The following is a 12149-nucleotide window of genomic DNA, read 5'->3' as shown; positions in this document are numbered from 1 at the left end:
TGTGCTAGCTTAAGTTTAGTTCAGCTAAAAGCGAACTTGAAAGTCACTTCCGAGCTCAAGGAACAAGTGTGGCCGTCAAAGGCACATCAAGAATTTTTGCAATCATTGTGAAAAAGTTTGCCAGCTAAATAGAATTTTGCAGATTGTGTGCTAAAGTGAACACAGGGTAGCTCGACTCAAGAATCGCTACAAAGGGAGAAGTCGTAGTATAGTGGTAAGTTGCATAACTTCTCACAGTGCTTCTACTAGATCGAGGCCTGCTAAAAATATCTAGGCAAAGCAAGCAGCTAGACAAGTCAGTATCAGTCTTGTCAAGCAAGGGAGCTAAGAAGTTTAAGCAGTGCAAGCAAAGCCCAATTCAGAAAACTCAGAGATTAAGGCATCCACAAAAGCTGAAGGACCTCAAGCGAAAAAAAAAACCGACACGAGGGTGCTAATAATTTTTATTAGCATTGAAGCAAGAAATTAGAGCTATCACTGAACAGGTACAACAAGGGATTCAAGACTAAAGCAATGGCGTCTCAAAGGAATCAGACTAGCCGAGATGAAGCTTCAAGTACATCCACAGAAATTACAAGAGAGCAAATTTGGATCTATCTGATTGGCCACTACAAAGGACAGCCATGCTATGAGGATGACAATCGGAATTTGTACATCAAGACAAAGAAAGATACAGAGGAAACTACGACATCTCAATATGTGGAAGTTGAAACAGCGAAGAATGTACTACACCCACATCCAGATTTCATGGAAGACTGTCTGGGCTCAATTTACATGAGGCACGGAAAATACATCGACAATGAGATAGAAATGTTGTACAAAGATCAACTTACAGAACTCTACGCGTATCCTCCAAGTTTTTTTTGTACAAAGCACAAGATGGAAAATGGAAAATTGGTACCCTCTATGGAGACGAAGACGATCCATACTACAGGGCTGTCACAAGTCATGAAGTTCCTGTAGAAAACAATCATTACTTTACAGCAGAAGCATTTGGCTCAAGAGGAGAAGACTACATGTCTAAAGGTGGTAATGTATCCCATCTCATCATGGGTTTACCTCTAACTACGCACCTGGAAGAATTGTCACTACACAAATGAGTGACACACCACATGACACACAACAAGGCACAACATGGAAAGACACAACACAAGTCTCGTGCACCGCACCAGCACAAGAAGTACCAGCTATGAAGATAGCCCAAATTCAAAAAGAACTAGCTCGGTCTCCAAAGCTACTTAACAGAGCACAAGAAGTCATATCATCAGGCATTGAACAGATGCCAACATCAGATATGGAACCCTCTCGGATGGGGGGAGTTCAAACTCAACAAAGAGACCCTATCTCTTCAAGAGTGGGATTACGAAGTCCAATTTTACAAGAAGTAGTGTCCTTTTCAGGAGTCCAAGTGGAATTTCAAGAAGCATTGGAAGATGCCGAGCTGGAGGAGAGACCACTGGAAATTCACAATGCCTAATTTAAAAGGTCAGGTCAAGATGTCATTGTGGTCGACAAATACGATAGGCACTATGAAATAGCCGATGTGAAAAATATGGATGAGTTTAGCAATTGTGGGCAACCTGTAAGTCACATACTTGGACCCCGTCCAAAAGCACCATCAAGGGAAACGGAAAACAATTATTCGGTTCAATCTTCACCCTCGGTGCAGAACTCGCCAAAATCAACTCGGAAACATAGCCCTAAGGCTATGCAGAAGCCCCACGTCAAAGACCATATACTGATGGAAGAATTAGCATTACAACTGCTAGAAAGCATGGATAGTGATTTGATCTTGTATGCAAGCAATAATGGAAGCTATTTTCAACTTCTCAAGGACAAGACGATGAAGGATAAAGAGACAAAGCCAGTGGATACACCTAAGTCAGTCGAAATCTACAGGTTCATGCATGCAAAGAAGAGGTCATATCTGTATTTAGATACCACATGAAACCATTATCAACAGTATTATAGAGAGTTGCCTCGTCCAAAGGGTGCACATGTTGAGATAACAACATATTGCGACCAATGTGCCATTGGTCATTTAGTGAAGGACTGCCCAGCAAAGCTCTACATGGAAAAGAAGAAGCAACAAGCCAAAAGCAAAGTTCAGACAGTGACAACAAGGGAACAGAAGAAAGAATCCCCAACAAGATCTCCGGAAAAGAAGCAGATCTTGTCGCAGAGCACAACAGATAGGCTCAAGACACAGTTGCTTGAAGTCAAGGGTGTCAACGACATTATCATAGAGAATCAGGCTTTCAAAAATGATCAATTGAATCAGCTGATTCAAGATCGTTTAAGGAACCTCAGTGAGGACAAGTCAAAGCATCCACAAGGTGATGAAGATGAAGCTCGTAGTTCAAGGTTCGAGAGCAAAAGAAGCCAAGATTCTGACGATAGTGAGCCAACACAAGAAGAGGTGGCAGAGGTAACAAAAAATCTTAGTTCCACGTCACAAGTGGAAGACATGCAAATAGAATCATTGGATGAAGCTGAAACTCTACCAAATAAATTCTCTACTATGGACTCTTCATTGGTGATTGAACAAATCAAAGAGTCTGAGAAGCTAAAAGAAGATGTAACTGAAGACATAAAATGCACAGAAGAAAGGGAAATGACTGACTCCAAAATTGACTACCAAGGACAAGCAATGCAGGATATGAATGAATATTTTCGAGAAGAGACTCTACAAAAACCCATGGAACAATGGAAACCAAAGGCCACCGCGACCATTGCATCAGAAGAAGAGACTCAACCTCAACATCCTGCTACACAAGCTTCAAAACATTTCCAAGAAGAAAAGTCACCATTGAATGACCTTCAAGTGCTAGAAGAAGTAAATAGTGACAGAGAGCTTCTAAAATCAAGAATCAAGGCATCACAGTCAGAAACTAGCAATGAGCACCAACAAGTAGCTACAACGGAAGATAGTAAGCACTTGGGACATGCTACAACCAGTCAAATGACAAAGAAGTTCAACATACAAGAGGATGACAAAGCTTCCGAGGCACAAAAGTCCAAGAAAAGTACCGAAAGCAACGAGGACATCAGCTACTTGGCAGCCAACAAGAAGATTAAATTCTCGTTGGATGTGTACGAGAAACTAAAATTCAACTTGACAACAGAGATAGATTGCACTGCCATGACTAATGTCATGTCTTATGGGTTGTGGTTACTTCTAGGTAAGCCAGAACTGTATGAAATTTAGGTACAGGTTCGTATATCACATGGAATAGTCGTCACAAGTTTAGGGATTATAGAAGCTACCCTTAAACTACGGTCAAAGGTAATCAAAGACAAATTCCTAGTGGTGGATTCCTCCAAAATAAGTACACATTTGATTTTGTCCAAGCATTGGGCAAAAACATTGGCAGAAGAACCTGAATTTTCAACAATGGTCATCACGAGTAGCTCTCAAGAAAGCCAATCTACTATCGCTCCAAGATTCTCGGCTGCCGACAAAGGCAAATCCAAAATGAGCCCACAGATGTCCTACCAACAGAAGCAACCTCTTAAATCAGAGTCTTTAATCCAGCCCCAAAAAGTTCAAGACAGAGCTTCAACATCAACTGACCACATGCTTCCACATGAAGGGCAGACTCCAAAGAAAGTTATTCAACCAAAATACCCTACACTGCGAGATCATCGTCGACAAGAATCTTCAAAGGTATACATCAAAGCTGAAGAAATCAAGGTCAAGGACCCAATATGGGTAAATGATCCTAGCCAATTGACGAAAGGTAAACACATGGGATGGATAGCCTCCCACTACAGCTTAGCAGAGCAAGGCTATTATGAGGGTCAAAAGAAACTTTGGTTACCAAAACCATAGACCTCGGCTTATGTGGTGGATAAAGGTTTCAAAAAGCGTCCCCAAAAGAAACAAAGCTCATATTTATATCGCCAAAGGAGACCAACCAACAAGGCTTGCCAAAGGTACGCAGGAAATTTCAAATCTAGCTGGCCTTCATACCAACATAGGACTTCATCGGTAAATAATCCCAAAAATGGCACTCTTGTACATCTCAATACGACATCAAAAACATCATGGGAAGTGCCATCTACAATTCTTCATGCACAAGGTTACTATCAAGGAAATCGGAGAATCTGGCTACCAGAGATGCCAGGTAAACATTCTTCAATCAAACGACTTCAGCTTGAAAATAATCGCAATTTCACGGAAGGCAAAATCAAGGACAATGTCACAGTCAAGGCAAAGGATATCTGCAAAGACATGCTAATCCCACGATGCAGATACAAATGGGTGCCAAAAGAACAACACATAACGAAGAAGATTGAAGTTATCTCTAGCTCTCAAGAAATGTCAAGACATGATAGAAAAAGTGTTACGGAGAATGGAGCGAGCCAATCTTCTCAACCAAGGGACCAACAACAACAAAAAGAAATTTTGACAACCAAGGTCACCCAGGTATGGCAAAAGAAACCAATATTGCCAATATGGTCCTTTACAAATCCTCTCTTCGAGGATGGGAGTTTTGAATTTCAAAACCTATTCTTGGTCGAAAGCTCCCGAGAGTAAGTCAAGTCACCATAAAAATCATGGCATAAGAGTCAACAGTCGGGCAGCTGAGCCACTAAATGAGAAAGCGTCAGAGCCAAGCTTCATGTCTTAATATTTTTTGTGGTCTATGAGTCTAGATATTTAGATTATAGCTCAAGCTGGAAGAGTTGAGCATACTGTAAAATGGGTCGCTCATGCTGGATAGGTGAGCATAAGAGTCAAAGTCTACTATTTTAAAGGGTGGAGTGGCAGAGTAGTCCACAAAAGACTCACGCACATGAACACAGTGAGGAGAGTAGAAAAACCTCGTCGACAAAAACCCTTCTTGTGAGTAACGGCAACTCTTGAAGTCAAATATATTTTTGCTTCTCTAGCTACGTTCACTCCTGGTAGCACCCATTCAAACTCCTCTCGCACAACATATTGTTTCCCATGCATCTATCTATGCAAGCATATATAATGTCCCATCATTGGACGTTTGCATTTGACACGATTTGTGTTCCACCCATGCACCTACACAACAAAATGACGATGACGAAGCGGTAACAGGTTTCATAAGCATTTGTGCAACAACAACGACTCTGACTTCAAGCTACTGACACTTATCCAATGTATATCCAGTCAATAATAGTATCCATATGGCCATAAGTACTTTAACTCAACAAAACTCGGTTACATCAAACATAAGTACATATAGCCTCACATTTAATGGTGACTAAAGGCATTTTTTTCCCACTAGGTTTTTCCCTTTAGTCTTATCCAGGTATCCAAGACCTTCATTTTGTAATATACGCCACATTTTATTTTTCTTATAAAAACACAGAAAAGCAGACCAACGACATCCCCAAACAACTACATGCTCATCAACTAGAAGATCAAAGGGGAGCGGCCTAGAAAAAAATCAAAAAGGCTTCAAGTTTACAGGTACACATGCAGGATGACACCCAAAGAACAAACAATCAGAGTTGCTAAGATAAAGACTTGCTGCAACAACAAACCTCACTCGTCTTATTCACGCTACAACAACCAATTGGAGGGGGAGAGCTATGGCTTCAACTACACTACATGTACAAGAAAAAGGTACCTCTACAACATACAAAGCATCTGGTAGAAGCACCTGCAACAACAAAAGATTCAACCAACACCAAAACATGAAGCACTCGTCAAGGCCACTGCAGACATAGGGTCTTGTTGGGGACGACAAGACTTCGGAGGGGGAGAGTGTTGAAAGGTCAACCTTTCAACAACGCTTCCACAAAGATTCCATAAATATTCTCTAAAGATTCCAAATAAAGATGTTGATGAAGTGATGAAAATGAAGATGGATGCTGTAATGTGAAGATACAAGCTCATGGACATCATCGAATATCCCGTTATTATTATTTTGAGCCATTACGGCCACTTTTGTAATGTTTACGGGAACTTCATATTTTAAGTCGGCAATTGTATTTAGGCCACAGATGCTTCTTGGATGAGCAAAGCCAGCTCACGGTGTTGTAATAAAGCTCTATAGAAGCCTAGGGACAAATAAGGTCATTTTGGTCGGACATTAGGTTTTCTAAGGCTTAGTATATAAGTCAAAACCTAAAGCTTTGTAAGAGACTTCTAATAAACTGATCTTATGTGTCATTGGGAGACTGCGAGAGAGTGAGAGAGTGTGTGTGTGTGCTACAGAAGGTACGGTGGTCGGAATCGCAAACGGAGAGCAGTAGTGTGTTGCCCACGAGGAGAGCTACGCGTTGATGCTTACATCACGCGTGTTCGTCTGTGTTTTGGCAGATTCACCCGCGAGCTACTTTTGGAGTTTCGGTGAGTAACTGTTGTCCGTTTTTGCATTTTAGCATATCCACGCGATCAGAGCGAGTAGAGCTATGCATTAGGCACTTTAGTTTTTGGGAACGTCGACCTGCAAAAACCGTCCAGACATCCTACGCGTTTTCTGCACGGAGGGTATTGGGTAGGTTTTTTTGGTCATGGACCTTAGGGAGAGTGGCCTATTGGTGTTGATTGGATATCCCTCAAGTTTCGTAACGTTTCGAGAACGTCTAATGGGTTTTTGGCTTGCGGTAGCATCATAGGAGACTCTCACATTCACAGAACTGATGGCATGTAGATTTGATATCTCTGTAGGAAGTAGTCATTAGTCGGTCGAGTAGAGGTTGACACCCTTTGCTTGCTTCCACGCGCCTGCGGGTCGAGCTCCATCCTCAGTTGACATTATATGTTAGGTGAGTTCTCGCTATGCCGATGTCCGTCGCGGTGAACCCGTCCAACAATCCATAACAAAGAATTCCAGTAATATCATGTGCCGTTAAGTATTCTTGGGCTATTGGTGAGCGAAACTCTAGTCTGCATGAACGGTATGATTTTGATCTTCTTGAAATAATTTTGTGAAAATTGAGTCATGAAACTCCTTGTGGCTATAGAATTGGGTGAGCTTGAGATGTACTATATAGATTATAAGATAATGCCCATCCAGATATTTTTTGAAATCCATGGACAGTTCTTCCCAATGGAGAAAAGTATGCAAGTAGAATAGCACATGTGAAGTCGCGGAGCGGAGCGTGGGTCGACTCTCTCACACACACACACACAGTGAGCTTACACATTACAGTACGCAGAGAACTGTTAGAAGGGTTATCTCCCAATTAATCTTAGTATTCACAAAGTATAAGTTAGTATATACAAAGAGTTAGAGGGAAGTGAGTTAGGTGGGCGGCCAGCCATATCCGCATAAGAGGCCACTTGGGCTTTAATCCCAACAACCTCCCACTTAAAGTCCAATGTGGCACTTTAAGTAACTGTAAATCTATGAACATAAATGTACAAAGATTTACATGGCTGCCATCTATCCAATGCCCAATAACTCACGACAATGCACAAAGCCCTCTCCTGGAAGTCCCTTTGTGAGTAGATCAGCAGGATTGTCCTTGGTGTGGATCTTCAGCAGTTGTATCTGCTTGTCTTCAAGTACTTCCCTAATGAAGTGATATTTGACATCAATATGCTTAGTCTTCGAATGGAACACTGGATTCTTTGCCAATTGTATAGCACTTTGACTATCACAATATAACTCTGGCATATCTACTTTGATTCCCAAGTCTGCAACCAATCTACCAAGCCAAATAGCTTCTTTGCATGCCTCATTTGCTGCAACATACTCAGCTTCTGTAGTAGACTGCGTAACACAATCTTGTAATCGAGATCGCCATGATATGGCACCTCCAGCCAATGTAAAGACATAGCCTGATGTAGATCTCCTCTTATCCAAGTCTCCTGCATAATCTGAGTCAGTGTATCCTCTGACACTCAAATCCTGACTACCATAGCATATGCGCATACTCTTTGTATGTTTTAAGTATCTCATGATACCTTTCACTGCCTCCCAATGTTTCTTGCCGGGATTTGACATATATCTGCTAACCACTCCCACTGCAAATGCAATATCCGGACGTGTAGCAATCATTGCATACATCAAACTACCCACTGCAGACGCATATGGAATCTTATCCATTTCAGCCTTTTCTTCCTCAGACACAGGACAATCTTGTTTGCTAAGTTTCACATATGGTGGCAATGGAACACTCAATGCCTTTCCCTTCTCCATATTGAAACGTTGCAAAACCTTGTCAATATACTCTGTTTGAGATAACCAAATCAACTTCTTTGATCTGTCTCTCTCAATGCGCATACCAAGTATATGACTTGCCTCACCCATGTCTTTCATGTCAAATGATTTTGCCATCTTTGACTTCAAAGCTGAAATTTCTTCCAAGTGTTTGCCAGCAATCAACATGTCATCCACATACAAAATAAGGATCAGCCAACTGCCATCCTTAGCCTTCTTTGTATATAGACAGTGATTGAACTCACTACATTTGTAGCCTTGAGAAAGCATAAACTGGTGGAACTTATGGTACCATGCCCTCGGTGATTGTTTTAAGCCATAAAGACTCTTTAACAACTGGCATACCAAATGTTCCATGCCTTTCTCAACAAACCCTTCTGGCTGCTGCATGTAAATTTCCACATCTAAATCACCATGCAAGAACGCTGTCTTGACATCCATTTGGTGCAACACCAAATCCAATATAGCAACCAATGCAAGAAAGCATCTCAATGTAGTCATCTTGACCACTGGAGAGAAGACTTCATCAAAGTCAATGCCTTGTTCTTGCTTAAAGCCCTTGGCAACAAGCCTTGCTTTGTACTTTGGCTGACTATCATGAGCGGTGATCTTATACCTGTAAACCCATTTACAAGGTAGAGCCTTTTTGCCCTGTGGTAATTTAACCAACTTCCATGTCTGGTTTTTATGCAGAGCTGTCATCTCTGACTGCATGGCCAACTGCCATTTTTTCGAGTCAACCACTTGTAATGCTTCCTTGTAACAAGATGGTTCTCCGCAATCTGTGAGCATGACATAATTTAGAGATGGCACATAACGATCAGGTGGTTTGGAGACACGCTCAGAACGTCTCACCACAACTGATTCTGCCTCTCTAGCCACTATAGGCTGTTCCTGAGCCTGACCATGCTGTCTTGATGTGCTAGCACTAGGTCCAACTTCCCTGAAGACAACTCTTCTGATCTCCTCTGTCTTCTCTGGCTTAGCGTGAAACTTGGCTTCATTGAAATGCACATCATTGCTACGAATAAGCTTTCTGGACTCAGGATCCCAAAGCCGGTAACCCATCTCGCCCGATTCTCCGTAGCCAAGAAATATACACTTCTTGCTCTTTGGTTCTAACTTATTTCTGAACTCCTTAGGAATATGGCTATAAGCTTCACAACCAAAGACTCTGAGATGCTTATACGAAGGTGCCTTGCCTGTCCATAGCATCTCGGCCACTGCACTCTTATCCAGAACCCTACTAGGAGACCTGTTGATCAAATGGACTGCTCTAGCCACTGCTTCCGCCCAAAATCCATCAGGCAACTCAGCATTTGACAACATGCTTCTGACCTTCTCTTGTATGGTCCTATTCATACGTTCTGCAACCCCATTCTGTGAAGGATTATATGGTGTAGTAAGTTCCCGCTTAATCCCTTTTGCTTCACAAAAGTCTTGAAAAGCTTTGGAAACGTACTCTCCACCATTGTCAGTTCTCAAGCACTTCAGCTTCTGACCACTCTGATTCTCCACCAGCTGCAAGAATGTCTTAAAGACCTTGAGCACCTCATCCTTGTGCTTCAAGAAGTAAACCCATACTTTGCGAGAATAGTCATCTATGAATGTACAAAAGTACGCTGCTCCCCCTAGTGACAAACTAGGCATTGGTCCGCATAGATCACTGTGTACAAGAGCTAACCGTTCGTCCCTACGATTCCTCTTTGATCTGTGCGGTTCCTGTGTTTGCTTACCATAAACACAATGCTCACAAAACTCGAAATCTTGAAATGAAAAGCCAGGCAAATAACCATAATGAGAAAGTATTTCCATTCCTCTTTTTGACATATGTCCCAACCTACGATGCCACAATGACACACTTGGCTGCTCAATCACATTAATTACATGGTTTTTAACCTCTGAAACATGTAAAGTGTACAGAGTTCCTGACTTGCTACCATGTGCTACAGTCATCGAACCTTTGGAGATCTTCCAAGCGCTGTTCCCAAAAACTGTCACATAACCCGCATCATCCAACTTCCCTGTACTAATCAAGCTCTTTCGGATTGCTGGAACATGTCTGACATTCTTGAGCCATAAAGAAGAGCCATTCTGAAACTTCAACTGCACATCTCCCACTCCAAGTATGTCACAAACCTGCTCATTGCCAAGTCTGACATAATCTTTAGTAGCCACATATGATGTAAACCACTCTTTGTGCGGAGAAACATGTAAAGATGCCCCTGAGTCGATAATCCAATCACTCATAGCATGTCCATCCTCTGCAGTCAAGAAAACAGAATTAAGATTGCTTGTAAGGAAGATGTCACCAGCTGCTATACCAGAATCACTGTCTGAACCAGATCCTGTGACATTCACCTCTTCAATCTTCACAGAACTCTTCTTTTCATCTTGCTCAGAACTCTTTGTTTTTCCTTTTTCTTGTTTCCACTTCGTACAGTCTCGCTTCATGTGACCCTTCTTGCCACAATGGTAGCATTCTATGTCATCCTTTGACTTCGAATCACGAGACTTACTTCGGTTTTGTGCCTTCTTACCCTTCTTCTCTTTAAACTGTTGTCTCCCTCGAACGACCAAAGCACTATTGCCTTTGCCTTTGTCAATGTTCTTCCTGTTCACTTCCTCTGTGAGCAAGCTGCCTTCTACATTGGCACTTGTAAGACCTTCTGGCGCGACAGAATTACTTAACGCTGTACGAAAAGTATCCCAACTGTCTGGCAAAGTGATTAAGAGAAACATAGCCTTCACTGAATCTGGAAAGACTATCTCCTGTGCTGTTAACTGGCTGAAAATTGTGTGAAATTCATTCAGATGATTTGACATGGCTGTCCCTTCCTTCATCTTCAAATCCACCAATTTCTTGAGCCAGTAAATCTGAGAAGCAGCACTTTGTTTCTCGTACATACCACATAGCTTTTGCCATACGCCATACGCTGTAGTCTCTTCTGCTACGTTGAAGTAAACATTTTCTGCCAGTGTCAGCATGATTGTGGAACAAGCTAACTCGTCAAGCTCTTCCCACTCATCTTCAGCCATACCTTCTGGTCTCTCCCCTTTGAGCTTCAGTGGCTTCACTTGTTTTTTCTGCACCAAAACCTGCCAAATCTGCTTCTTCCAGAATGGAAAGTTTGTGCCATCCAGCTTCTTTATGTTGTAAAGAGTCTCACTTTGAGAAGATGCCATATCTGCCAAACTGCTTACTCCTGAGAAAAATCCGGTAGAGTTTTCCCTGTAAATTGGCCTCTGTACACAGTAAACAAGCTGTAATCAACAAGCTGAACACCTCTCCTCAGGAACTGTCAGTATTTTGAAATTTTTTGACAGAGTCTCCCCTGTAAACTGAGCTCTGGGAACCAAAAGATAGCTCAAAAAACAATCATAAATAGCTGACCAGTGACAAATCTAAAAAATCTCTGTAATATGCTGTCCTGTAAGCATACACTGTCTCCTCTCTGGGCGATGACAGAACCTGTATCTGTCTCAAGACTGAACCCTGAACAATGCCTCAACGGCCTGACGCATAAGATGCAATTCAGTGTCTACACAAAGTCATACATCCTAAGGGATAAAAGTCGCCAAAGAGGATGCGTGTAGAGGGGAACTCCAGCAACCTAATCCACCTCACACTGGGTAACCCAGCCCCCAGTGCTTGGCTTCAAAAAACCTCACACACGACCCTCTCAGATGGCTCAGCAAACTGCCCAGAACTAGCATACATCCTATAATAGACCAATCACTATCCTATGACCGCTGCGGCGGTCTGTCTGCTAGCGTGACTCACAACTAGCAGACCCACAATCACAGTACATCAATCTGCAATACATGCCAGTGGTGTCAAGCCGTCGTATGGCCACACCTCCCCTGGAACCTAGCAAGCACAAGAAGTAGCAATGCAGACTGCAATATATATATCTGATGATATATATGTGTACCTGGTCTATAGATGATGCTCTGAAGACTAATAAGTGATGTATGTCGATGCCGATATTGATGTCG

This window comes from Adiantum capillus-veneris, chromosome 25 (genome assembly GCF_014529385.1).
Source record: "Adiantum capillus-veneris isolate H3 chromosome 25, ASM1452938v2, whole genome shotgun sequence".
In the NCBI taxonomy this organism is placed as follows: Eukaryota; Viridiplantae; Streptophyta; class Polypodiopsida; order Polypodiales; family Pteridaceae; genus Adiantum; species Adiantum capillus-veneris.
Note: the sequence above shows the minus strand (reverse complement) of the source record.